The 25,202-nt window shown below is 43.4% G+C and overlaps 1 protein-coding gene across 4 annotated transcripts in view; it reads right to left on the bottom strand.

Moving 5' to 3' along the window:
* The window catches only part of ralgps1 (Ral GEF with PH domain and SH3 binding motif 1), a 761,372-nt gene that overhangs the window by 683,898 nt on the left and 52,272 nt on the right, over positions 1 to 25,202 (bottom strand). The window contains exon 1 of one of the 4 annotated variants that reach the window (XM_072240008.1): positions 17,991 to 18,124. The exons of the other annotated variants lie outside the window; for them this stretch is intronic. The gene's annotated coding sequence lies outside the window, so the exon portion shown is untranslated. Of the gene's footprint in view, positions 1 to 17,990; positions 18,125 to 25,202 lie in introns of those variants that run through there. 4 annotated transcript variants of the gene reach the window in all.

Here is a 25,202-nt window from a genome sequence, read left to right as displayed (position 1 = left end):
TAAAGCAGAATGGTGGGTGCTGCCTGGGATGGTGGTGGGAGCAGATACAACAGAGGTGTTCAAGAGGCTCTTAGATACTCACATGAATATGCAGAAACTTGAAGAACATGCACATTGTGAAAGCAGAATGGATTCAGTTATAAACATGAGAAAGTCTGCAGATGCACTCACCTCTCCAATCAGATTCCTTCTTCTCTCCAGCCCTTTACATTTCCCACCCACCTGGCTTCACCCATCAACTTCCAGCCAGCCTCCTTCCCCTCCTACCTCCTTTTTACTCTAGCGTCTTCCCCTTCCTTCCCAATCCCGAAGAAGGGTCTCGGCCCGAAACTTCAACCGCTTATTCATTTCCATAGATGCTGCCTGACCTGCTGAGTTCCTCCAGCATTTTGTGGCCGTTGCTCTGGATTTCCAGCATCCGCAGAATTTCTCCTGTTTATACCAAGCAATATCAGTTTGTCCTTTAACTGATTGTACATTAACTTTTATTCCCTTTTGATTTAGCTCCTCCATTGGGCAGCATATCCCCAAATCAATCATTTTAACAAAAAATAAACTGTTACCAGCCTAAGCATACTTCCACACAAAAACATAACCAGCATGCACAGCTACATCTCAGTTATAAATTCTCCACTGAGCCATTTTAAAAAGAATGCAATTTTCCTCTCCCCCACATCTCTATTCTCTCATAAGCTGCTTATTGGCAGAAACTTCAGACTCTGACAGAGCTTTGCCTTAAACAGCGATGTTTTCCCTTCTCTTACAGATCTACACAACTTGTCAAGTGTGCCCAAGATCCTTCAGCACTTGCTTCCAACTTCCGTTGGAAAGACATCCTCTTTGCCTTTGAAGCAAAATGTGATCGATTTTTAAACAACGCACTCACAAGCGATGGGGAGGGGGGAGAGGGGAGAGGGGAGAGGGGAGAGGGGAGAGGGGAGAGGGGAGAGGGGAGAGGGGAGAGGGGAGAGGGGAGAGGGGAGAGGGGAGAGGGGAGAGGGGAGAGGGGAGAGGGGAGAGGGGAGAGGGGAGAGGGGAGAGGGGAGAGGGGAGAGGGGAGAGGGGAGAGGGGAGAGGGGAGAGGGGAGAGGGGAGAGGGGAGAGGGGAGAGGGGAGAGGGGAGAGGGGAGAGGGGGAAGGGAGAGGTTCACAAAGTAAACATGGTACTGGACGCATGGTACAGTAACATAGCAGTTATAAAGGGGCACGGTGGCATAGCGGTATGGGGGACAGGGTGGTGTAGCGGTTATGAGGGGGCACGGTGGCGTAGCGGTTATAAAGGGATAGCGGTTAGTGTAATGCTATCACAGCACCAGTGACCCAGGTTCAATTCCCAACGCTGACTGTAAGGAGTTTGTATGTTCTCCTCAGGACCGAGTAGGTTTCCTGCAGGTGCACCGGTTTCCTCACACCTTCCAAAGACGTACGGACTAATAGCTTAATTGGTCACATGGATGGCACAGTCTCGTTGGGCCGGAAAGGCATGTTACCGTGCTTCATTTCTAAATAAAATAAGAGCAAGCAAGAGGCCATGAGCTGGACCTTGTTGCCGTGGAAGGCTTTGACAGCTGACCCAACCACCGTTTGCAAAGGGAAATTGAATAGATAGTTCGGTAAGAAAAATCACAGCAGAGATGAGATAGTGGAGAATCAGACAGAGTCTGTAAGGTTCTTACAGAGAAGCAATACGGAATCAATCTACTATCTCTCTAAAATGATTTTATGATAACATTGAGCATTTCAGACTCCACCACAGATTAATCAAATGGCCCTGACTCTCCACTCAGGAGATGTCATCTTTACTCTTCCATCTCTGCAGATTTTGCCTGAGACTTCCAGCAATTCCTGCTCTTGTTCCATATTCCCAGGCACCAGTCCTATGGCCGCAATGTGTGGTAGAATATACACACTCAGTGGCAACTTTATTAGGTGCCTCCTCTTTGTGGTCTTCTGCTGCTGTAGCCCACCCACTTCAAGGTTCAACATGTTATCAGAATCTGAATCAGCGTCAGGTTTATTATCATCGGCATATGTCGTGAAATTTGTTAACTTGGCAGCAGCAGTACAATGCAATACATGATAATATAGGAAAATAATAATAAACACACTGTATTAGGTATATATTTATATTAAATAGTTAAATTAAAACTTGGTGTGAAAACAGAAATAATAAAAGTGAGGTAGTGTTCATGGGTTCAATGATCATTTAGAAATCAGATGGCAGAGGGGTAGAAGCTGTTCCTGAATCGTTAAGCGTGTGACTGCAGGCTCCTGTACCCCCTTCCTGATGATAGCAATGAGTCCTGGGTGATGAGGGTCCTTAATTATGGACACCACCTTTCTGATGCACTGCTCCTTGAAGGTGTCTTGGATACTGTGGACATCAGTACCTAATGATGGAGCTGACTAATTTTGCAATTTTCCATACCTTCTTGCAATCCTGTTAAGTAGCACCCCCCCCCCCATATGACCATACAAGTCAGTGATCCAGCCTGTTGGGATGCTCTCCACGGTACATTGGTAGACATTTGAGTAGAATTGCAGAAATTATGCATCCAGAGATGGTCTTCTGGGCACCACATGGTTATCTGAGTTACTGTCACTTTCCTGTCAGCTCAAACCAATCTGGCCATTCGCCTCTGACCTCTCAAATTAAAAAGGTGTTTTTGCCCACAGTACTAAAGCTCACTGGATGTATTTTTTTTTTTTTTGAGTCTCACACCATTCTCTGTAAATTCTCGAAACTGTTATGGATGAAAATCCCAGGAGACCAGCAGTTTCTGAGATACTCAATCCACCACAACTGGCACCAACAATCATGCCAAAGTCAAAGTCACTAAGATCATATTACTTCTCCATTCTGATGTTTGGTCTGAGCAACAACTGAACCTCTTGACCATGTCTGCATGCTTTTATATGTTGAGTTGCTGGCACATGATTAGCTGATTAGATATTTGCATTACTGAGGTGTGCAGGTGTACCTAATAAAGTGGCCACTGAGGATGGGATAGTACTGAACAGGTCCAGGCCCTTCAGCCCACAATGCTGAGTCAAACCAAATAATCTCTTTATACACTTGTACCTCCTGCCTGCATGAGGTTCATAATTCTCTGCATATCTGTGTGCCTATATACAGCTTTTTAAATGCTACCCACCTGCCTCCACCCCCACCCCCAGGAAGTGCACCCACAACTGCGTAAATCAAAAGCTGCTGCACACATCAGAACCAGGTTTAATATCACCAGCATATGTCGTGAAATTTGTTAACTTTGCAGCAGCAGCACAGTGCAATACATGATAAATATAGAAAACAATGGAATTACAGCGAGTATTTAAATGCATATTAAATAGTTAAATTGAGTAAGTAAAGCAAAAATAAAAATTTAGTGAGGTAGTGTTCGTGGGTTCAATGTCCATTCAGAATTCAGATGGCAGAGGGTAAGAAGCTGTTCCTGAATCCTTGAGTGTGTGTCTTCAGGCTTCTGTACCTCATTCCTGATGGTATCAATGAGAAGAGGAGATGTCCTGGGTGATGGGGGTCCTTAATGATGGACGCCAACTTTTTGAGGCATTGCTCTTCGAAGTAGTCTTGGATACTACAGAAGCTAGTACCCATGATGAAGGTGACTGATCTTACAACTCTCTGCAGCTTTTTTCGACTCTGTGCCATAGTTCCACTCCCACCAGACAGTGATACACATGTGGAGAGAATACCATGGCCTGCACTCAATTGCTGACATTTGCAAATATAAAACTTTAGATTCTAACCAGGCGAGGTCTCCTCCTCAGAGTTGATAGCCAAACCAGAATCAGCCTGCCACATTCTACACAACATTAATCCCTCAATCTACACCTCAGGGCACTAAAATAAATAATCCACATATTGGCGGAAACTTGCTGCACGCAGTTTGATCGCCATGTGTCCAACATCTTTGACAGGGCTGTCAGGTGCTCTCAGGCATCTCGCCATCACAAGAAGCACATGATGCATGCAAATCTTTCTTCAGCCGTCTGCTTCAGGCTGATGCCAGATAAACTCAGTTAATACCTCACTGCACGGACTAAACTTGTATCTCCGACTATCACAACATCATGGTGGCAGGGTCCGGTCCCAGAATGTATCGATGTGGCGGTGCCTGGGTCCTAGTGCTGGGGATGACCCAGTGTTTGGGCAACTTAAACGCCGGGCCAGATGGGCTGACAAGGCAGGGTGTCGGGACCCGGGGGGGCGAGGTCCGCCAGTTCTGCTCGCTGCTCAGCGACGTTTACTCAGCTCTCAGCTGCTCGGAGGCAGAGGCCGTGCCTGTTCCGGGCGTCGTGTCCGCGAACTTAACGATGTCCTGCCCCACTCTGTGATGGACTGAGGCTGCAGCTATGGGTCTTCTCGGGCTGATCCAAGTTCCGTGTCTCTGGACTCAATTTTGCCCAAATGCAGTTACTTGTTTTTATTGTTTGCATGATGTGTGTGTGTGTGTGTGTGTGTGTGTGTGTGTGTGTGTGTGTGTGTGTGTGTGTGTGTGTGTGTGTGTGTGTGTGTGTGTGTGTGTGTGTGTGTGTGTGTGTTCCCCCTTCTCTGCACATTAGGTATTAGGTGCTGGTGTTTTTTCTTTAATTTGGGATCTTTCAGATTTTTTTTTGTGGTTGCCTGTAAGCAGGTGAATCTCAAGGTCATATAATTTATCCATTTTTTGAATCTTTGATCAGTGCACAATACCATTATCTTACTCCAAATTCAATTACTACTTTAGCAAGAAAATTTAAATGAGTCAACTGCAACTAGCACCAGAATTAGAACAATCATTCGTAGAAATTCAATACCTGTTTTAAGTTTTTCCCTTAAGGAAACCATGCTGACTTTGTCCCATCTTGTCCTGTGTCACCAAGTACTCCATAACCTCATCCTCAGCAATTGACTCCAACATCTTCTCAACCACTGAGGTCAGGCTAACTGGTCTATAGTTTCCTTTCTGCTGCCTTCCTCCTTTCTTAAAGAATGGAGTGGATTTGCAATTTTCCAGACCTCTGTCACCATGCCAGAGTCCAGGGATTTTTGAGGGATCATTTCTAATGCTTCCACAACGACCTCTTTCAGAACCCTGGGGTGCAGTTCATTTGGCCTAGGTGACTTATGTACTCTTAGGTCTTTCAGCTTTTTGAGCACCTTCTCCCTTTTAATAGTAACTGCACTCAATAGACAATAGGTGCAGGAGTAGGCCATTCAGCCTTTCGAGCCAGCATCGCCATTCACTGTGATCATGGCTGATCATTCACAATCAGTACCCCGTTCCTGCCTTCTCCCCATATCCCTTGACTTTAAGAGCATTAAGAGCTCTATCTAACTCTTTCTTGAAAACATCCAGAGAATTGGCCTCCACTGCCTTCTGAGGCAGAGCATTCCACAGATCCACAACTCTCTGGGTGAAACTCACTTCTTTTCCCTCACATCCTTCAATACCTGGCACACTGCTAGTGTCTTTCACAGTGAAGACTAACGGAAAATACTCATTTAGTTCATCTGCCATCTCCTTGGTCAGCTATTATTTATCCGGCCTCATTTTCTAGCAGTTCTATATCCACTCTCATCGCTTATTTTTCACATTCTTGAAAAAGCTTTTACTATCCACTTTGATATTGTTTGCAAGCTTGCTTTCACATTTCATCTTTTCTCTCCTAATGACTCTTTTAGTTGCTCTCTGTAGGTTTCTAAAAGCTTCCCAATCCTGTCTTCCCACTAATTTTTGCTTTGTTGTATGCCGTCTCTTTTGCTTTTACATTAGCTTTGACTTCCCTTGTCAGCCACAGTTGTACTATTTTGCCATTTGAGAATTTCTTTGTTTTTGCAATACAATACCGCTATCCTGCACCTCCCTCATTTTTCTGAGAAACTCACGCCATTGTTGCTCTGCTGACATCCCTGCCAGCATCTCTTCCAATTTACTTTGGCCAACTTCTCTCTCGTACCACCGAAATTTCCTTTTCTCCAATAAAATATTGCTATGTCAGACTTTACTTTCTCCAGATCATATTGTGAGCAAATAGAAATAATCCCTATTACTGATCCAAAAAGGTTACACCAACAAATCAAGAATATCACTGGTAAAAAGCTCCTCTGTTCTTCAGGTGGATGTTTGAAAGCAAAGGACGGAACCATCATCATGGAAAAAGATGAGATTATGAACAGATGGACTGAGTATATTCAGGAATTGTTTGAAGACGATTGAGGCAAAAAACCAGAATTTAAGAAAAACATTGAAGGTCCAAATATTTTAAAACCTGAAGTTCGTAATGCAATAAATAAGATGAAGAAAGGAAAGGCAGCAGGTCCTGATGGATTAGTAATAGAACAAATTATTGCCCTTGAAGATTATGGAATTGAAAAACTTACTGTTTTAATCAATGACATTTATGAGACTGGAATAATACCAGAAGAGATGAAAAAAATCAGTATTTATCACTCTTCCTAAGAAACCTGGAGCAATAGAATGTGAATTACATAGGACTATAAGTTTAATGAGTCATATCACCAGGATACTTCTAAGAATTTTGATGCCAAAATCTAAAAGTAAGATACAAGCTGAAATAGGTAAAGAACAATGTGGTTTTGTGAATGACAAAGGTACAAGAAACGCAATATTGAAGTTAAGGATACTATCAGAACGAGCTACTCAAGTGCAAAAAGATCTGTTTGTTTGTTTTATCGACTACACAAAAGCATTTGATAAAGTGAAGCTCAATAAGTTATTTGAAATATTACAGAAAACTCTAGATCTAGATTCGAAAGACATCCGCCTAATCAGAAATCTGTACTGGGAACAAACTGCCGCTGTAAGAATAGATGGAGAAGTGAGTCAGTTTACGAAAATCAAGAGAGGCGTTAGACAAGGGTGTGTTTTCACCCCTGATTTATTTAATGTGTACAGTGAAGCAATATTACAAAACATCAGACATCTTGGGAATCAAAGTTGGTGGTGAAAACATCAATAATTTAAGATATGCACATGACATTGTGTTAATTGCAAGTACAGAGGAAGAACTATAAAACTTAATTGATATAATTGTTGAAGAAAGTGCAAAAATGGGTCTATCTATCAATTGCAAAAAGACAGAATGTATGGTAATATCCAAAAAGGAGAATCCTATCTGCAGGCTGAGAATAAATGGGGAAGACATAAAACAAGTAAAGAACTTTTGCTACTTTGGAAGCTGGGTAACATCAGATAGCAGGTGCGACTTGGACATCAAAAGAAGAATAGGGATGGCAAAAGACACCGTTACGAGAACGAAGAGTATACTGACCAATACTAAACTAGGCATGACAACCCTCCTCAGAGTACTGAAATGTTACGTTTATCCAGTTATGTCATATGGCTCAGAATGTTGGACAATATCTAGTAACATGAGGAAACGAATTGTAGCGGCAGAGATGTGGTTTTTGAGGAGGATGCAAAGAATATCATGGACAAAACGAATATCTAACGAGGATGTCATGAACAGGGCAAACACAAAAAGAGAAATAATGTATGAGATCATGAAAAGGCATCGTAACTTCATTGGACATATGATTGGGAAAGAGGAGTTAGAATACACAGTAATTATGGGAAAGATTGAAGGGAAGAAAGCAAGAGGAAGACAAAGACAAATGATGATGGAGACAGCAGCCAGAGAACTGGAAATGAATACCAATGAATTGATCCACTTGACCTGAAACAGGAGTGTGTGGGCCATGGCAGTCAAAGCTCAAATTGGGCATGGCACCTGATGATGATGATGATATCATAGTTCACATTGAACTCAATCGTATTGTGATCACTGTCTCCTAAGGGTTCTTTTACCTTAATCTCCCTAATCACCTCCAGTTCATCACGCAACACCCAATCCAGTATAGCTGATCTCCTAGTCGGCTCAATGACAAACTGCTCTAAAACGGCATCTTATACACATTCATAAAACTCACTCCTTGAGATCCCTTACTAATCTGATTTTCCCCAATCGACATGCATGTTGAAATCTCCCATGACTACTGTAAAATTGCCCTTTTGACATGCCTCTTCTATTTCCTTTTCTATTTTCTATGAAGTTTTAAATGGGTGGAACAACTTTATTAAACTCATCGTTAACTAGACTACAAAGCAGAATGGCACATAATAAATCAGACTTATTTATCACATTGTACATCGAAACATACAGTAAACTGCATTGTTTATATTCACAATCACCATAGCCTAAGGATGTGCTGGGTGCAGTCCATCAGCATCACCACTCATTCTAGTGCCAACATCGTATGCCTACAATGTTCAGCAGAACAACACAACACAGCCCGACTTATCAAGAATCTATGAACCTCTGCCTTAAATACACACAATGACTTGGCCTCCACAGCCACCCGTGGCAACAGATTCCACAGATTCACCACACTCTAGCTAAAGAAATTCCTCATCTGTTTAAATGGACATCCCTCTATTCTGAGGTTGTTCCCTCTGATCCTCAACTCCCCAACTATAGGAAGCACTCTCTCCACATCCACTCTGTCTAGGCCTTTCAACATTCGATAGATTTCAATGAGATCCCCCCTCTCCCAGTCTTCTAAATTCCAGTGAGTACAGGCCCAGAGTCATTAAACTCTCCTCATATAACAAGTGCTTCACTCCCAGAATCATTTTCATGAACCCCCAATGTCAGCATATTTTTTCTCAGATAAGGGCCTGAAACTGCTCGTAAGGCACACAATTTGTGCATGAGAGCGACTTGTTATCGGTTAGATCGACTCAAAAGCTGGTATTTAATATTCACAGCTAATTACACCCCACACGGTAAGTACCAAACTACCACTCTTCAGCTGTATTCTGATAAACAAGCTATATTTAAAAACAAACTCCGATATAATAGGGCCAATAGAAAGTCCCGTCTCTTGCCATTAAGTTTCAGTTCCACTTTCTCTATCTTATAACTCTATATTAGTGTTGTTATGTACATGCCTTAGTGAGTTAGCTGCCCAAGGCAAAAAGCTGCAGAGCCTATACTGAATCTTCCCCTGCCCTGCACTTTGCTCTCAGTCAAACTGGCTCGGCACTGTGCTTCGTCAACTACAAGCCAGTGATTTGGGAAGAAGCCCCACTGCTCGTCAGTAGTTGGCAACCTTTGTCCAATGTCAAGATGATGAACTTCAGTGAAGATATGAAATGAAGTCAACTCCAAACTCCTGCAAAATCCACGCAATGCTCAGATTGGCAAAGTAGCACCCAAGTCTCAGGTGTTCGGAAGTACTGTGTCCCTGAAAATGTAGGGATGCTTCAGCCAGAGAGGACTGGCATAATTTATAGCAGCCCAGTAGATTCTAAAGTAGCCCATTTATGTACACCTCTTGTATGAATAACTACATGTCACCAGCACAATTCACCCGATTTCCCGTAATACAGGAATTCGCATTTCTTGAGCAGTGGCCTCCTCTACAATGGCGAGACCAGTCATCAATTGAGGACCACTTCATCGAGCACCTTTGCACCATCTGCCAGAACCAGAACTTCATGGTGGTCAAAAGTTTTAACTCTGATTCCCATTCCTGTTCCAATGTGTTGGACCATGGCCTCCTCTTATGCCAAGATGAGGCCACCCTCAGGGTGGAGGAGCAACACCTTATATTCCATCTGGGTAGCCTCCAACCAGATAACATGCTGACTATCAATTTCTCCTTCCGGTATACAAATTTCAGTCCCCCCCCCCCCCACCCCGACCTTCTCTCCTGCCAATTACTTCCCCCTGGCCCCCCCCCTTCCATTTCTCCTATGGTCCACCCTCCTCTCCTATCAGATTCTTTCTTCTCCAGCCCTTGACCTTTCCCACCCACCTGGCTTCACATTTCGCCTTCCAGCTAGCCCCTTTACCCTCCCCCCACCTTTTTATTCTGGCATCTGCCCCCTTCTTTCTCAGTCCTCAGAAGGGTCTCAGCCCAAAACATTGACTGTTTATTCTTTTCCATAGATGCTGCCTGACCTGTTGACTCCTCCAGCATTGTGTGTGTGCTGCTTGGATTTCCAGAATCTGAAGAGCTTCTTGTGTTTACAATAACAGGCATCTTATTTATGGTCAACAGTTTACCAGATTCTGGGCATCTGTTTTCTGAAGATCTAGAGTAAAATAAAGTCACAGTAACATGGAAGTGTACCCTCATTTGTAGAGGTCAGGTGTCATGTCTCCAAGTGGACCACAATCTTGTCATGGTTTTGATGCTTCAATGACCTGGAGAGCTCTGCTGGCTGGAGTCAGGGCTTTATGCTTTGGCCCTTGGTAGGGTCACCCATGCCAAACAGGTCCAAGGGTAGAGGACGGACTAAGAGTGATCTACCGGTCCTCCGGGTCGGGGTTTCAGCTCACGGCTAACAACCCTGGCTGGTCAAACAGAATTGTTACAGATACAGCAATGAAGAATCCTTCTACATCTGAGTGTGATGGTATTCCTGAGTCTCCACCCGGGACTCGCATGACTGGCAGAAGCGAAAACCAAGAGGAAGCTACTGGCACGACGAAGGAAACCACGAACACCACCAGAGATGGAGGACCTAAATGCCAGCGGCACAATGGGCAAAAGAGAAAAGATTTTCATGTCGAGGGTTGCTCTTATAAATCCTTCACCCACTTTTATTCTGAAGGGAATTGTAATTAAGACAAGTCTTTTGCATGGAAGAGTAACTTACTAGTATTGATTCCTAGGGAAGTCAACAGCATGAGGAAAAGAGCTTGGGAAGAGAGCCAGATCAAGTTTGCTGACAATGTGCACAAGCACGATGAGGTACAATACAATAAGAACACTTGCAACAGTATCACAGGCACATAGGTACAGATCATACACACTCGGTGGCCATTGTATTAAGGGCAGGAGTAGAACCCATATGGTCTTCTGCTGTTGCTGCCACACATCCACTTCACGGTTCAGAGATGCTCTTCAGCACACCACTGTTGTAACATGCAGATATGTGAGTTACTGTCACCTTCCTGTCAGCTTGAACCAGTCTGGTTATTTTCCTCTGACCTCCCTCATTAACAAAGTATTTTTGTCCACAGAACTGTCACTCTCTGGATTTTTTTTTTATTGTTTTTCACACCATTCTCTGTAAATTCTAGAGATTGTTGTGCTTGAAAATCCCAGGAGAGCAGTTTCTGAGATACTCAAACCACCCCATCTGGCACCAACAATCATTCCACGGTCAAAATCATTTCTTTCCCATTCTGATGTTTGGTCTAAGCCACAACTGAACCTCTTGACCGTGTCTGCATGCTTTTGTGCACTGAGTTGCTGCCACATATTTGCATTAACGAGCAGTTGTACCTAATAAGAGTGGCCACTGTGTATATTAAAAAAAATACACCATACAGTTAAAAATCTGATCAAAACCAAGACCTTAGTTAAAGGAAACAGACGCAATCAGAGACATGTCCATGGTAGTGAAGGGAGTGGCTCAGTTGCTGAGGTAGGATTAGGTTATGCAAGCTGGTTCAAAAGGTCTGCTGGCTATAGGAATGTAGACGTTTTTGAACCTGACTGTGTGAAACTTTGGGCTTCTGTTCCTCCTGCCCAACAACAGCAGTAAAAGGGATGAGAGAGAGAGAGAGAGACCAACATATTTAGGGACTTGTGGTTCCTGAAATAGAGCAACACACACAAAATACTGGAGGAACTCAGCAGGTCAAGCTGAGTCAACGGAAATGAATGAGCAGTCGACGTTTCGGGCTGAGACTCTTCATCAGGACTGGAGGGGAAGAGGGAAGATGCCAAAATAAAAAGGTGGGGCGGGGAAAGGAAGGAGGATAGCTGGAGGGTGATGGGTGAAACCAGGAGGGTGGGAAAGGCTGGAGAAGGAAGGAATCTGATAGGAGTATAGGAGAAAGGAGGGGGGGAGGTACCGGGGGAGGTGATAGGCAAGTGAGGAGTGAAAAGGAGCCAGAGTGGGGAATAGAAGAAGAGGGGAGGGGGGGGGATTTTTTTTTTTTAAACTTGAAAGAAGAAATCAGTATTCATGCCATCAAGTTCGAGGCTACCCAGACGGAATACAAGGTGTTGCTCCTCCATTCTGAGGGGGGCCTCATCTTGGCACAAAAGGAGGCCGTTGACCAACATGGTGGAATGGGAATGGGAATCGGAATTAAAATGTTTGGCCACCGGGAATGGAGCCAGGTGCTCAAAGCGGTCCCCCAATTTACAACGGGCCTCACTAATGTAGTGGAGGCCACTTCAGGAGTACCAGACACATTAAGACAGAGCACACCTTCAATGGATTAAGATAGGTGGTTTGGCAGGGGAGGTGGCGGAGGAAAATGAGACATTGACCTATATTTGTATCGACATAGTAAACACAAGGTTTATACAAGAAAACCATTTAAATTACAGCGTCAACAAATAAATTGAAAGGACAAACACAAACAGATCCTTTGGACTTTTTTTTGCCTCAAAAAATGCAAGTTCTCAAAATAAAGCCACAAAAGATCAAAGCAGGATAAACACAACGTTCCTTGTCACAGACACGACTTGCTGACACAAACAGTTTCCAGATGACAAGCAAAACACATCCATTGAGCACAACCAGTCAAAGGCAGATACAGTTCAGGGGCACGATTCGGCCACTGGGCCCTCAAGCCCGCTGCTTGGGTCACTGACATCGTCATAGTCTTCCAGCTCAGACCCACACCGCTGAATTGCCCCCACATTCCTCGAATCCTGTAACATCCAGAAAAATCAATCTCCACTTGCAGTGAGCAACACACACAAAACACTGGAAGGACTCAACAAAGTCAGGAAGCATCTATGGAGTTACAATTAAGTCTACTATTAACTTATAACAACAAATACTACAGTGGATTCTGGTTAATTAGGCATTTGGGACAACTCTGAAAGAACAAACACTATTCGAGAAGATAGCCAGGATTCCCTTTCACAAACAAGAGAAAATCTGCAGATGCTGGAAATCCAAGTACCACACACAGAATGCTGGAGGAACTCAGCAGGCCAGGCAGCATCTATTCTTTTCTACTATTGCTGCCTGGCCTGCTGAGTTCCTCCAGCATTTTGTGTGCAGCCAGGAATCCCTTTGTTTACTTGGGACACAATATTACTCAGTTGGGGCAGGAGACTGTCGCCAAACAGTCTCTAACAAGCTTCAGTCATGTGTACTTGTGTGGCCGTTAGACACTACACCATGCTTAGAGTGAGCAGTTCTTTACTTGCAGCAGCTGCATGATTTTTTGTTCAAAAAGCAGTGATCATTGGTGAGGAATAAACAGTAAGAACTGTTTCGTTTGCTGTGATTTCAAGCATTTAAGTTCAGAGATGCCAGAAACAGCTGGGGTGAAAAAATGAAATGAGTTCACTACCTCAATAAGTTAGGAACTACAATGAACTTGAAGGTATTGACAATCATCTTGAATGTAAATATGAAAATGCACTCAGTGTCGGCGCTGATTTTGTTAATTTACAGTCAATCAAAAGAACACAGCAGCATATGCTGAATTCCTCTGTTGATAACTATTACGAACTAATAGTTTTATAGTACTGTATTAGTATTGGTAGTTTTCTAATTTGTTCTGAATTCCATTTAAATACATAAATTGTTACCCAGTCAAATGGTATTTTACCTTTTTTTTTTATATATACCTTTCAACTATTTCCATGAAACTTCAAATAATTGTGTTAGCCATATAATTGGGCCAAAATGTACTGGTCCCAATGTGTCCCAATTAACTGTAACCTTCTGTATATATAAAAATAAGTAGAGCAAAAAGTGAGGTAGTGTTCATGGTCCATTCAGAAATTTAAAGGGCTTTGCAAGTTAACTGCAGGGAGAATGGGTCCCAAGCTCGAGAAATCTAGGGTCAGTGGTATAATTCAATATCAGTGGTCTTCATCTTCTTCTGAAGTCCACCACTCCTACTGGGGTGGCCAACAGCAACTCACCAGAGACCTCTGTCCTGGGCCAGTCTTTTAAGTTGTCCCCAGGCGTAACCCATCTCCAAATGTCCTTCCTCTCCCAGGGATGAGGCGTTTGGAGCTTCTATTGACATTTCTGTAGCTCTGGGTTTTTACAGGATGGGGCTACTAGCTCTTCTCCTTTCACAGCCAGGCTTGGATCCATCCATGGTGGAGTTCAGTATCAGTGGTAGGGTGTTTCACACAGGAGGGTGATGAATCTTCTAACCAAGAGGGCTGTGCATGCTCAGCCATTGCGCTCAGTCAAATAGAAACTTATTGTGGCATGAGGGATATTGTCGGAAACCAAGGTATCAGATCAGTCATGGTCCTAATGAATGGTACAGTTAGTTTGATTGCTCAGACACCAACACGGAGTCATAGAGGCAATTAATAACAGGCAATAAATGCTACCTTGTTCGTGACATCTAAAAATATTAGAAAACTATCCCAGACTGCAAATGATAAAGTAAAGGTACGAGCAACAATTCTGATCTTGCACAGAAGCTGAGACTGCTAGATGTTCTGGTGACGTGTCACAAGTGTGTTTATAGTTTCCTTGTAGTTGGGGCTACTGACAGAAATGTCCCAGTGGAAAATTAGCTCTGTGGACTCAAAGCAGAACTTGCTGTTTAAAGCTGTTTTTAAAACATTCCCTTTACTGATTTGTTTTTGTTTTAATGAATGCCTTGTTGAGCCAATTGTTATTTCTAGCTCCCACGGTGGAATTTAGAATAGTAGATTCACACAGCACAGAAACAGGCTCTTCGGCCCAACACATTCATGCCAACCAAGGTGCCTTCCCCGTCCCTCTAAACCAAGGGCTCCCAACCTAGGGCCCACGGCCCCTTCAGTTAACGGTAGGGGTCCATGGTATAAGAAAGGTTGGGAACCCCTTCTCTAAATGTTTCTATCTATGTACTTGTCCAAATTTCTTTTAAATGCCATTATTGTACCAGCCTCAGCCATTTCCTCTGACAGCTCATTCTAATTTTATGTAAAAATGCACTCCGAGGCTGAGGGAACATGGCCCTCACAGATGGAGCCAGCCAGGACTTTTCTCCTCATTCTACCATCACTCACATGACTGCTACATTTCTGACACTACAATAGCCACAGCATCTCATTCGGATGTCCCTCAAGGGACATTGGAAGATGCTACACTGTATAAATAAACTTTAAAGATTGTCACATGCACATTAAAGCATACAGTGAAATGCATCGTTTGCATCAAATCACATCAGCGAGGATTGTGCTGAGCTACACTTCTGGTGGCAACATAACATGCTCACAATTCACTAACCCTAACCCATACATCTTTGGACTGTGGGAGGAAACCAGAGCACCCGGAGGAAACCCACACAGTCACGTGTACAAACTCCTTACAGACAGCACTGGAAATCAAACCCCAATCTGGCAGTCAGTACTGTAAAGCGTTACGCTAACCACTACGCTATCATGCTGCCGACTTTGCCATTGAATTGGTCACTTGGCAGTTTCACTCACTCAGGCAGGACATGTCCTCCCAAGTCTGCCAACAGCCTGATATCACTAGCTCCATCACTAGTCAAAACCTCCTGAGCAGCCAATGAGAAGTAATCCCATATTTAACTTTGCAGTGTCACCAAAACCTGGTCTTGAATTAACTGTCAAGCAGAATTTTCCATCTGCAACAGCCTGGTCTGTACCAGTGCAGTTAAAACACATTTCAGTATTTTGTCTAAATACGAGGCTCCAATGTGCAGGATCGAAAGAGGTTGTTGTTTCAGCCAGCTTCACCGTGAGCAGTAGCATCCCAGCCATCGAGGACTACCAGCATTAAAGAGCCTCACTATCATGGACTTGCTCTCTTTCCCATTACTACTGTCAGGGATGTGGTACAAGAGCCTGAAGACTTACACTCAATGTTTCAGGAACAGGTTCTTCCCCTCCACTGTCAGATTTCTGACTGATCAACAAGTAGCCGACAGTGTAGTTAGCATACGTTTAAGACGTCGCTGGTGAAGCTCAGTGACTTCTTGCCTGCGGCAAATAAAATTTGATCTGAAGCTGGTTATTTGAGTTACTGTTGCCTTCCTGTCAGCTTGAACCAGTGTGGCCATTCTCCTCTGACCACTCTCTTTAACAAGGTATTTTTGTCCACAAACTGCTGCTTAGTTTCTCGAACGATTCTCTGAAAACTAGAGACTATTGCACGTGAAAATTCCAGATCAGCAGTTTCTGAGATACTCAAACCAACTCGTCTGACACCAACAAATATTCCACAATCCAAGTCACTTAGATCACATTTCTTTCCCATTCTGATGTTTGGACCGAACCACAACTGAACCTCTTGACCATGTCTGCGTGCTTTTATGCACCAAGTTGCTGCCACATGATTGGCTGATTATATATTTGCATTATCGAGGTGTTACAAGTCTACCTAATAAAGTGTCCATCTATTAAACACAAGCAAAACTAGTTAAATGGGTCAATTAGCGCTGAGGTGTCCTAGTATTATACCCAAACCCAGCCTCAGGGAAAAAGTGTCAGGGAGATGAGAGTGTGGTTTTAAGAAGCACCAGATGTGGGTCGCAATGGTGAATGACCTGCCTCACCAACATACAATGGACACACTGGTACCCTCAGCCTGTTGAAAGCTGCCTGTACACAGAGTGAATTGGACCAGCCTTGTTCAGCCTGGTTGGTGAATCTGGTTTGTGTGGATGCAACAATTCATGTTCAGAGAGACACTTCACAATTACATTGTCCAGATGTACAGGAATGGAATGAGCAGCTCTTCACCATGTGAAGGATGTTTCCTATAGTGGGGGAGTCTAGGACAAGAGTTACTGAGAGGTCAGAGGAGAATGGCCAGACTATTTCAACCTGACAGGAAGGCAACAGTAACTCAAATAGCCACATGTTACAACAGTAGTGTGCAGAAGAACATCTCTGAATACACAGTCTAAGAATAAAGCCATGTCCATTTAGAACAGAGATTTGTTTAGCCAGAGGATGGTGAATCTGCAGAATTAATTGACGCAGATGGTTGCGGAGGCCATGCGGAGGGAGATATGTTCTTGATTAGTAAGGATTCAAAGGTTACAGGCCTGAGTGTATATCAGTGATAATAGCACAGATTCTGATTTGCAATATTGATCTACAAGCAGGTTTCTTGTTAGTTTCTTGCATAACGTCTCGATACATATCCCCATTCCATGGTAATAGAACAGCTTAATATTGGGACACTGAGCAAGCATTGGTAGCTTCCATAAGGCTAGCCCAATGTCTGAACACTGTAACTGGTTGGATCAAGCCCCCAGCTTGGCACCTTCTAGGGAGACCAGAAATAATGTGAAACATTAAATCTCTGATGTCCTGGCAAATATCGATGTTAATGCCCAAGATAAATACGAGTGTATCAATATTTAAATGACTTACATCAGAGACTGGTTAATACTCCTGAAATTTTCCAATGTCAGCAGTCATCTACAAGGCAAGAATTCAACTCCAGTCATGTTTTCCACACACTCTGCTTAAAATATTACCTCATTTTCTGAGACCATCTGCAAAGAATAATCATCTGGACCACAAAAGCTTTTAAAAATTAAGACTTGAAAGTTTTTGGCAACTCTCAAACCAGAAACACAAATCTTGTAAAATAACACTGTAGGTGGAATCAGTTTCCAAAGTCAAAGTAGGAACCTTCATTTTAGCCACTAAAATTTCCTGTCCTTTTGACTTTCATCCTCCCAGCACATACGATCTTCAGGAGGGGCCTGAAGAACCTGTGAAGGCTACATTATTTTAAGCTAAAGTGCACAGTTCAAGGAGTCAGCTGGGGAGAACAGCCCTTTGGGGTATGCAGCAGATTCACTCCTTAACCAACTCACCTCCAACACTGGATTTCGAGTTCAGTTGCCATCTCACCGAGAATCACTGTACAACCATGTCAGTGTCCTGCTAATGAATATGGCTTCGTCCTTGAAAACTCATTCATAAAATATTCATTAATATTTTAATAAATGAATATTCATTTCTGAGAGACACTTACATAAGTTGTCCATCCCCAGGTATATCACAGTGGGTCTGGAATCACATCTCGACCAGACAGACTTCCAGGTGATAGAAAAATAAAGAGCTACGTGGACGAGTTGGATTCATCTTAGACTATGTTAGAAGGTTGGCACAACATCGAAGGCCAAAGGGCCTTTACTATGCTGCAGTATTCAATGTCCATAGAGTGCTAGAAATCTGAAATAAAAAAGAGAAAATTCTCAAAAGGTGAGGTGGCAGCAGCAGGGAAAAGGACAGAGAAAACTGAACCCAATTCTTTCCCATTTTTACAATCCACAGAGAATTTTCCAGAAGTTTTCAGGTTTTTAAATCCAATACAGATTCAGTAGTTTTGTAGTCATCATTACCAATATATTTTTTTTTACTTCTGGATTACCTCATTTACCAAACTCAATTTCCCCGCTCCCTCTGTGGGATTTGAACTCACTGCACGATCGCCCAAGGGCTCTGATTTACATATTCATCAGTATGCTACTGTGGCTTCAAAATGACTTTCAACTGTCCTTACAGTATTTCTGGGAGAAACTTACACACCGATGACAGACATTCTGGTGGTGCACGCAAGATTAGAACACCACACGCTGCTCGCAATGAGTCATACGCAGAAATACGTTACCAACAACGCCACCTACACAAATGCAAGCTTAAAAGGGAAGTCAAGAAAAACACAGGGGAAGATAGCAATCAAGAAATGATACCAATATCTAATTCAGTTCCATTGCAACGGGATCTAAATTCCAGCTGATCAATCAAAACAGAAGCAAGAGAGGAGGCGACTCACAGGCCCATGAGTGAGATTTAAAAAGGAGCATTTGTGGACTTTCAAGCTGTTTTGCAGCAGCCCAATCAAATCGCAATTCATTAGCAAAGGCAAATAAAAAAAATAAGACAGGGGAAAGTAGTGCGGCCATTGTTGGAATGGACCAGGGTTAGAGTGGGGAGGCTTTGGCGAAAACAGGCCAGGACGAGGTAGGCATCTGGGTAAGTTTCTCCTTCAGTCTCTGTCTGTTACTACATAGTGCAGTGAGAATGGCTCCGGTGGCTGTGTTGTGTTCTGTGTGTGAGATGCAGGAATCCTAGGAGACCCCCAGCCTGCTGGATAACCACATCTGTGCCAGGTGCATCGAGATGCAGTTTCTTAGAGAATGTGTTTAGGAACCAGAGCTGCAGCTCGATGATCTTTGGCTCACACGGGGAAACCGAGGGGGTGATAGACAGGAGCTACAGGGAGCAGTCACCCTTAAGTTGCAGGAGGCTGGTTCCCAAGTGACAGCCAGCAGAGGGAAAGGAAATGGGCAGCCAGTACAGAGTACCTGTACAGTCATTCCCCTCAATAATAAGTACATCATCTTGGATACCATTGGGAGAGGACAATCTACCAGGAGGGAGCTGTAGCGATTGGGTCTCTAGCACTAAAGCTCAGAAGGGAAAAGGGGAGAAGTGAACTGCAGTAGTGATAGGGGATTTCATAGAGGAGTAGACACGAGATACTGTGCACACAACAGAGACACCCAGATGATATGTTGTCTCCCAGGTGCTTGGGTCATCCACATCTCAGATAAGGTCCACAACATTATAAAGTGGGAGGGTGAGCAGCCAGAAGTCTTGGTACATATTGGTACCAATGACATGGGCAGAAAAAGGGAGGAGGTCCTGAAGACGGAATTTAGGGTGCTAGGTAGAAAGCTGAAAAGCAGGACCTCCAGGTTAGTAATCTCGAGATTGCTACCTGTGTCATGTGCCAATGAGGGCAAGAATAGGATGATCTGGCAGATGAATGCGTGGCTGAAGGACTGGTGCAAGGGGCAGTGTTTCAGATTTCTGGATCATTGGCATCTCTTCTAGGGAAGGTATGACCTGCACAAAAAGGACGGGTTATACCTGAACCTGAGGGGATCAATAGCCTTGCGGGCAGGTTTGCTAGAACCATTGGGAAGGGTTTGAGCTAATCTGGCAGATAGATGTGAAGTGGAATGATAGGGCTGAGGATGGGGCAATTGGTTTACAAGCAGATGCAATGTGTAGTGAGACTGTCAGGAAGGACAGGGAGATGATAGGGCAAAGTTGCAGTCAGTGCGATGAGTTGTAGCGTAACAGGGGGCCAAAACCAAAAAGGGTGATAAATACAGGATTGAAGGTTTTATATTTGAATTCATGCACTACACAGAATAAGGTAGATTATTTTGTATCGTAGTTAGAAATTGGCAGGTACAACATTGTGGGAATCACTGAGTCGTGGCTGAAAGAAGATTATAGTTGAGAGCTTAACAGGCGAGGACTCACATTGTATCAAAAGGACGACCAGGTAGGCAGAGTGGGCGACGTGACTATTGGTAAAAAATGAAGTGAAATCCATAGAAAGGGGTGACATAGGATCAGAAGATCTAGAATCATTGTGAGTAGAGTTCAAGGCTAAAAAGACCGTTACAGGAGTTTTATACAGGCCTCCGAACAGTAGCCAGGATGTAGGCCACAAATTACAATGGGAGATAGAAAATGCATGTCAAAAGGGCAATGTTATGATAGTCACGGGGGATTTCAATATACAGGCAGATTGGAAAAATCAGGTTGGTGTTGATTTTGAATCCTAAGGGAGAGAATTAGTAGAATGCCTAAGAGATGGATTAGATGTTGTGTAATGAATCAGATTTGATTTAGGGATCATACAGTAAAGGAACCCTTAGGAGACCATGATCATAATATGACAGAACTCACCCTGCAATTTGAGAGGGAGAAGCAAAAGTCAGATGTATCAGAATTACAGTGGAGTAAAGGGAATTATAGAGGCATGTGAGAGGAGCTGGCCAAAGTTCTTTGGAAGGAGACACTAGCAGAAATGACGACAGAGCAGCAATGGATAGAGTTTCTGGGAGTAATTCGGAAGGCGCAGGATAGGTACACCCCGAAGTAGTAGTAGTACTCTAAAGGCAGCCATGGCTGACAAAGGAAGACAAAGCCAATATAAAAGCAAAAGAGAGGGCATGTAATAGAGCAAAAGTTAGTGGGGCATTAGAGGATTGGAAAATCCTAAAAAACAAAAAGTAGCAACTCAAAAAGAACCACAAGGAGGGAAAAGATGATGTATGAAAGTCATCTGGCCAGAAATATCAAAGAGAATACCAAAAGTTCCTTTTTCAGATATATAAAGAGTATACGAGAAGCGAGAGTAGACAATAGACTGCTGGAAAGATAGTAATGTGGAACAAGGAAATAGTGGATGAACTGAATAAAAATTTTGCATCAGTCTTCACTGCAGAAGACACTGGCAGTATGCCAGAGGTTCAAGAGTGTCGGGGGCAAAAGTGTGTGAAGTTGCCATTCTTAGGGAGAAGGTGCTTCAGAAACTGAAAGGTCTGAAAGTAAATAATTCATTTGTGCCATATGGTCTGCACCCCAGGGCTCTGAAAGAGGTGGCATTACTAATGATTCCTTTAAGAATCAATTGATTCTGGCATGACTCCAGAGAACTAGAAAATGGTAAATGTCGCTCCACTCTTCAGGAGAGGAGGGAGGCAGAAGAAGGGAAATTATAGGCCAGTTAGTCTGACCTCAGTGACTGGCAAGATGATGGAGTCGATTGTCAAGGATAAGGTTTCAGGATACTCAGAGGCACATGATAAAACAGGCCAAAGTAAGCATGGTTTCCTTAAGGGAAAATGTTGCCTGACAAATCTGTTGGGATTCTTTGAGGAAATAACAAGCAGGATAGACAAAGGAAAATCAGTGGATGTTGTGTTCTTGGATTTCCAGAAGGCCTTTGACAAGGTGCTGCACATTAGGCTGCTTGACAAGAGCCCAGTGTAGTACAGGAAAGATACTAGCATGGATAGAGCGTTGGCTGATTAGCCAGAGGCAAAGAGTGGGAATAAAGGGGGCTGAGGGTAGCAGACACCAACAGAATCAACAAACTCATTCATAAGGCCAGTGATGTTGTGGGGATGGAACTAGACTCTCTCACAGTGGTGTCTGAAAAGAGGATGCTGTCTAAGTTGCATGCCATCTTGGACAATGTCTCCCATCCACTACATAATGTACTGGTTGGGCACAGGAGTACATTCAGCCAGAGACTAATTCCACCGAGATGCAACACAGAGCGTCATAGGAAGTTATTCCTGCCTGTGGCCATCAAACTTTACAACTCCTCCCTTGGAGGGTCAGGCACCCTGTGCCAATAGGCTGGCCCTGGACTTATTTCCTGGCATAATTTACATATTACCATTTAATTATTTATGGTTTTATTACTACTTAATTAGTTATGGTGCAACTGTAACGAAAACCAATTTCCCTCGGGATCAATAAAGTATGACTATGACTATTTTGGTTGACTGCCAATGACTAGTGGTGTTCCACAGGGGTCTGCGTTTGGACCATTTCTTTCTGCATTGCATATCAATGATTTGGATGACAGAATTTATGGCTTTGTGGCTAAGTTTGTGGATGATACGAGGAAAGGTGGAGGACAGGTAGTGTTGAAAAAGCAGGGAGGCTCTAGAAGGACTTAGATTAGGAAAATGGGTGAAGTAGCAGGTGGAATATAGTGTCAAGAAGTGTATGATCATGCACTTTGGTAGGAGGACTAAAAGTGTAGACTATTTTCTAAACAGGAAGGAAATTCAAAAATATGAGATGCAAAGGGACTTGGAAGTCCTCATGCAGGATTCCCTAAAGGTTAACTTGCAGGTTGAGCCAGCAGTGAGGAAGGCAAATGCAATGTTAGCATTCATTTGGAGAGGACTAGAATATAAAATTAAGGAAGTAATGTTAAGGCTATACAAGGCACTGGAGTTTTGTGAGCAGTTTTGGGCCCCTCATCTAAGAAAGGATGTGCTGGCATTAAAGAGGGTTCAAAGGAGGTTCACGAAAATGATTCCAGGCTTATCGTATGAGGAGCATTTGATGGCTCTGGACCTGTACTCAGTGAAATTTAGAATAGAGGGGAGAGGATCTCATTGAATTCTATCAAATGTTGAAAGCATAGATAGAGTGGATATGGAGAAGAAGTGGGGGAATCTAGGACCAGAGCATACAAGTTCAGAATAGAGAGATATCCATTTAGACCTGAGATGAGGAAGAATTTGTTTAGCCTCAGACAGCTGTGGAGCCAAGTCATTGAGTGTATTTAAGGTGATGATTGATGGGTTCTTGATTAGTCAGGGCATGAAAGATTATGGGGAGAAGGCAGCAGGATGGAATTGAAAGTGAAATGGCTCAGCCATGATCAAATGGTGGAGCAGATTTGATGAGGTAAATGGCCCAGTCTGCTCCATTGTCCTAAAGGCAAAGTTGCTCTCATTCATGGCTGGTTTATGCCTCATTTACACATTTCACAGGATGTTTCTATACACATGTAATAAATAAACCTGAATCTCAAAGTAAACTTATTATCCAAGTTATGTATATGTCACAAAATACAACCAAGATTCATTTGCTTGCAAGCATTTACAGAAGAACTCAATGAAAAACTACACACAAAGACTGACAAACAACCAATGTGCAAAAGAAAACAGGTCAAGCAAATTAAATAATTATATAAATAAATAATACTGAGAATCCAAGTGGTAGAATTCTTGAAAGTGAGTCCATAGGTTCTGGAATCAGTTCAGCATTGAGGTGAGTGAAGTTATTCACACTGGCTCAGGAACTTGATGGTTGGAGGGTAATAACTTTTTCCTGAACCCGGTGTTGTGGGACCCAAGGCTCCAGTACCTCCTGCCCGGTGTCAGCAGTGAGGACGGAGCAGGAACTGGATATCCCAAAAATCTCACTTATTGCACTGCAGATTTCTATTGGTTCTTGTAAGTCTGTGCCTGCTGCAAAGGTCCCCTGTGAAAAGCCTAAAGATGGTGCATGCTCTGTGGTCGTTCTTCTTAATATTTCCTCCTTATTTTTATGGCAGACATCATGCATAGTATTGCTGGACACTGGGCCAGGGCACAGGCAAAACACAGAGGGGTGATCACAGAAGATAATTCTCTGTTGTAAACAGAAGACAATTGCTCCGAGTTTATTTCAAAAGCAACTGAAGTGGTACCAGTAGACATTAATAAACATAAATGATTAACTTCACACACAATAAAATTCCACAGCAGTAATTTCCTTCAACACTGATTTCAAGTAGCCTCCAGGGTAAGCAACGTGCAAGTCCTTAAAAACATCTTGTTTCCCAAATCACACCGTGGCTTTTCTCATTCCTCGTCTAACTCAGCGGGTTGGGCAGCATCTATGGGGAGGAATAAAGGGCTGATGTTTTGGGCAGAGGTCCTTCATCAGGACTGGAAAGGAAGGGGCAAGGTGGAGAGGAGGGGAAGAAGGGGAAGGAGGACAAGAACAAGGATGCCACCTGACCTGCTGAATTCCTCCAGCATTTTGTGTGGGTTGCTTGGGATTGCCAGCATCTGCAGACTTTCTCCAGATTTCTACAAGCTGGTAGGCGATGGGTGAGCACAAGAGATTTCGCAGCTGCCGGAAATCCAGACAAACACACACAAGATGCTGGGGGAACTCTGCAGGTCAGGCAGCATCTATGGAAATGAATAAAGAGACAACATTTCAGGCTGACACTGTTTATTCATCTCCACAGATGCTGCCTGACCTGCTGAGTTCCCCCAGCATTTTGGATGACAGGAGAGACCAGCTGAGGGGGAGGGGAGGCGTGTGGTTGAGGGAGGGGCTGTTGAAGTGAGAAGCTGGGTGGAAGAGGTAAAGGGCTGAAGAAGAATGTATCTGATAGCAGAGGAGAGTGGACCAGAGGAGAAAGGGAAGGAGGAGGAGCACCAGGGGTGGTGATAGGCGGGTGAGAAGGGGGTACCAGAATTACGAATGGAAAAAGAGTGGAGGTATGAAGGTACATTACCAGAAATCAACATTCATACCATCAGATTGGGAACTAGCTACACAGGTGGAATATGAAGGGCTGAAGGTCTTTAATCTTTACTAAATGTTCCATTCCTCCCATTTTGAATTCTTCATCTTCCTGTCTACCTACAATGCACTCTCTCTGTACAGCACTCTTAATGAATTGATAAGTATGGACAGTATGCAAGACAAGTTTCTTATGGCACCCCGGTACATGTGAAAATACTGAACCAACTTATTGGGAGACCACTTCGTTGAGCACCTATGCTCCCCCCACCAAAAAACACAGGATCTCCCAGTGGTCACCCATTCTAATTCCACTTCCCATTCCGAT

This window comes from Mobula birostris, chromosome 22 (genome assembly GCF_030028105.1).
Source record: "Mobula birostris isolate sMobBir1 chromosome 22, sMobBir1.hap1, whole genome shotgun sequence".
NCBI lineage: Eukaryota > Metazoa > Chordata > Chondrichthyes > Myliobatiformes > Myliobatidae > Mobula > Mobula birostris.
Note: the sequence above shows the minus strand (reverse complement) of the source record. Positions and strands in the feature narration are given on the sequence as shown.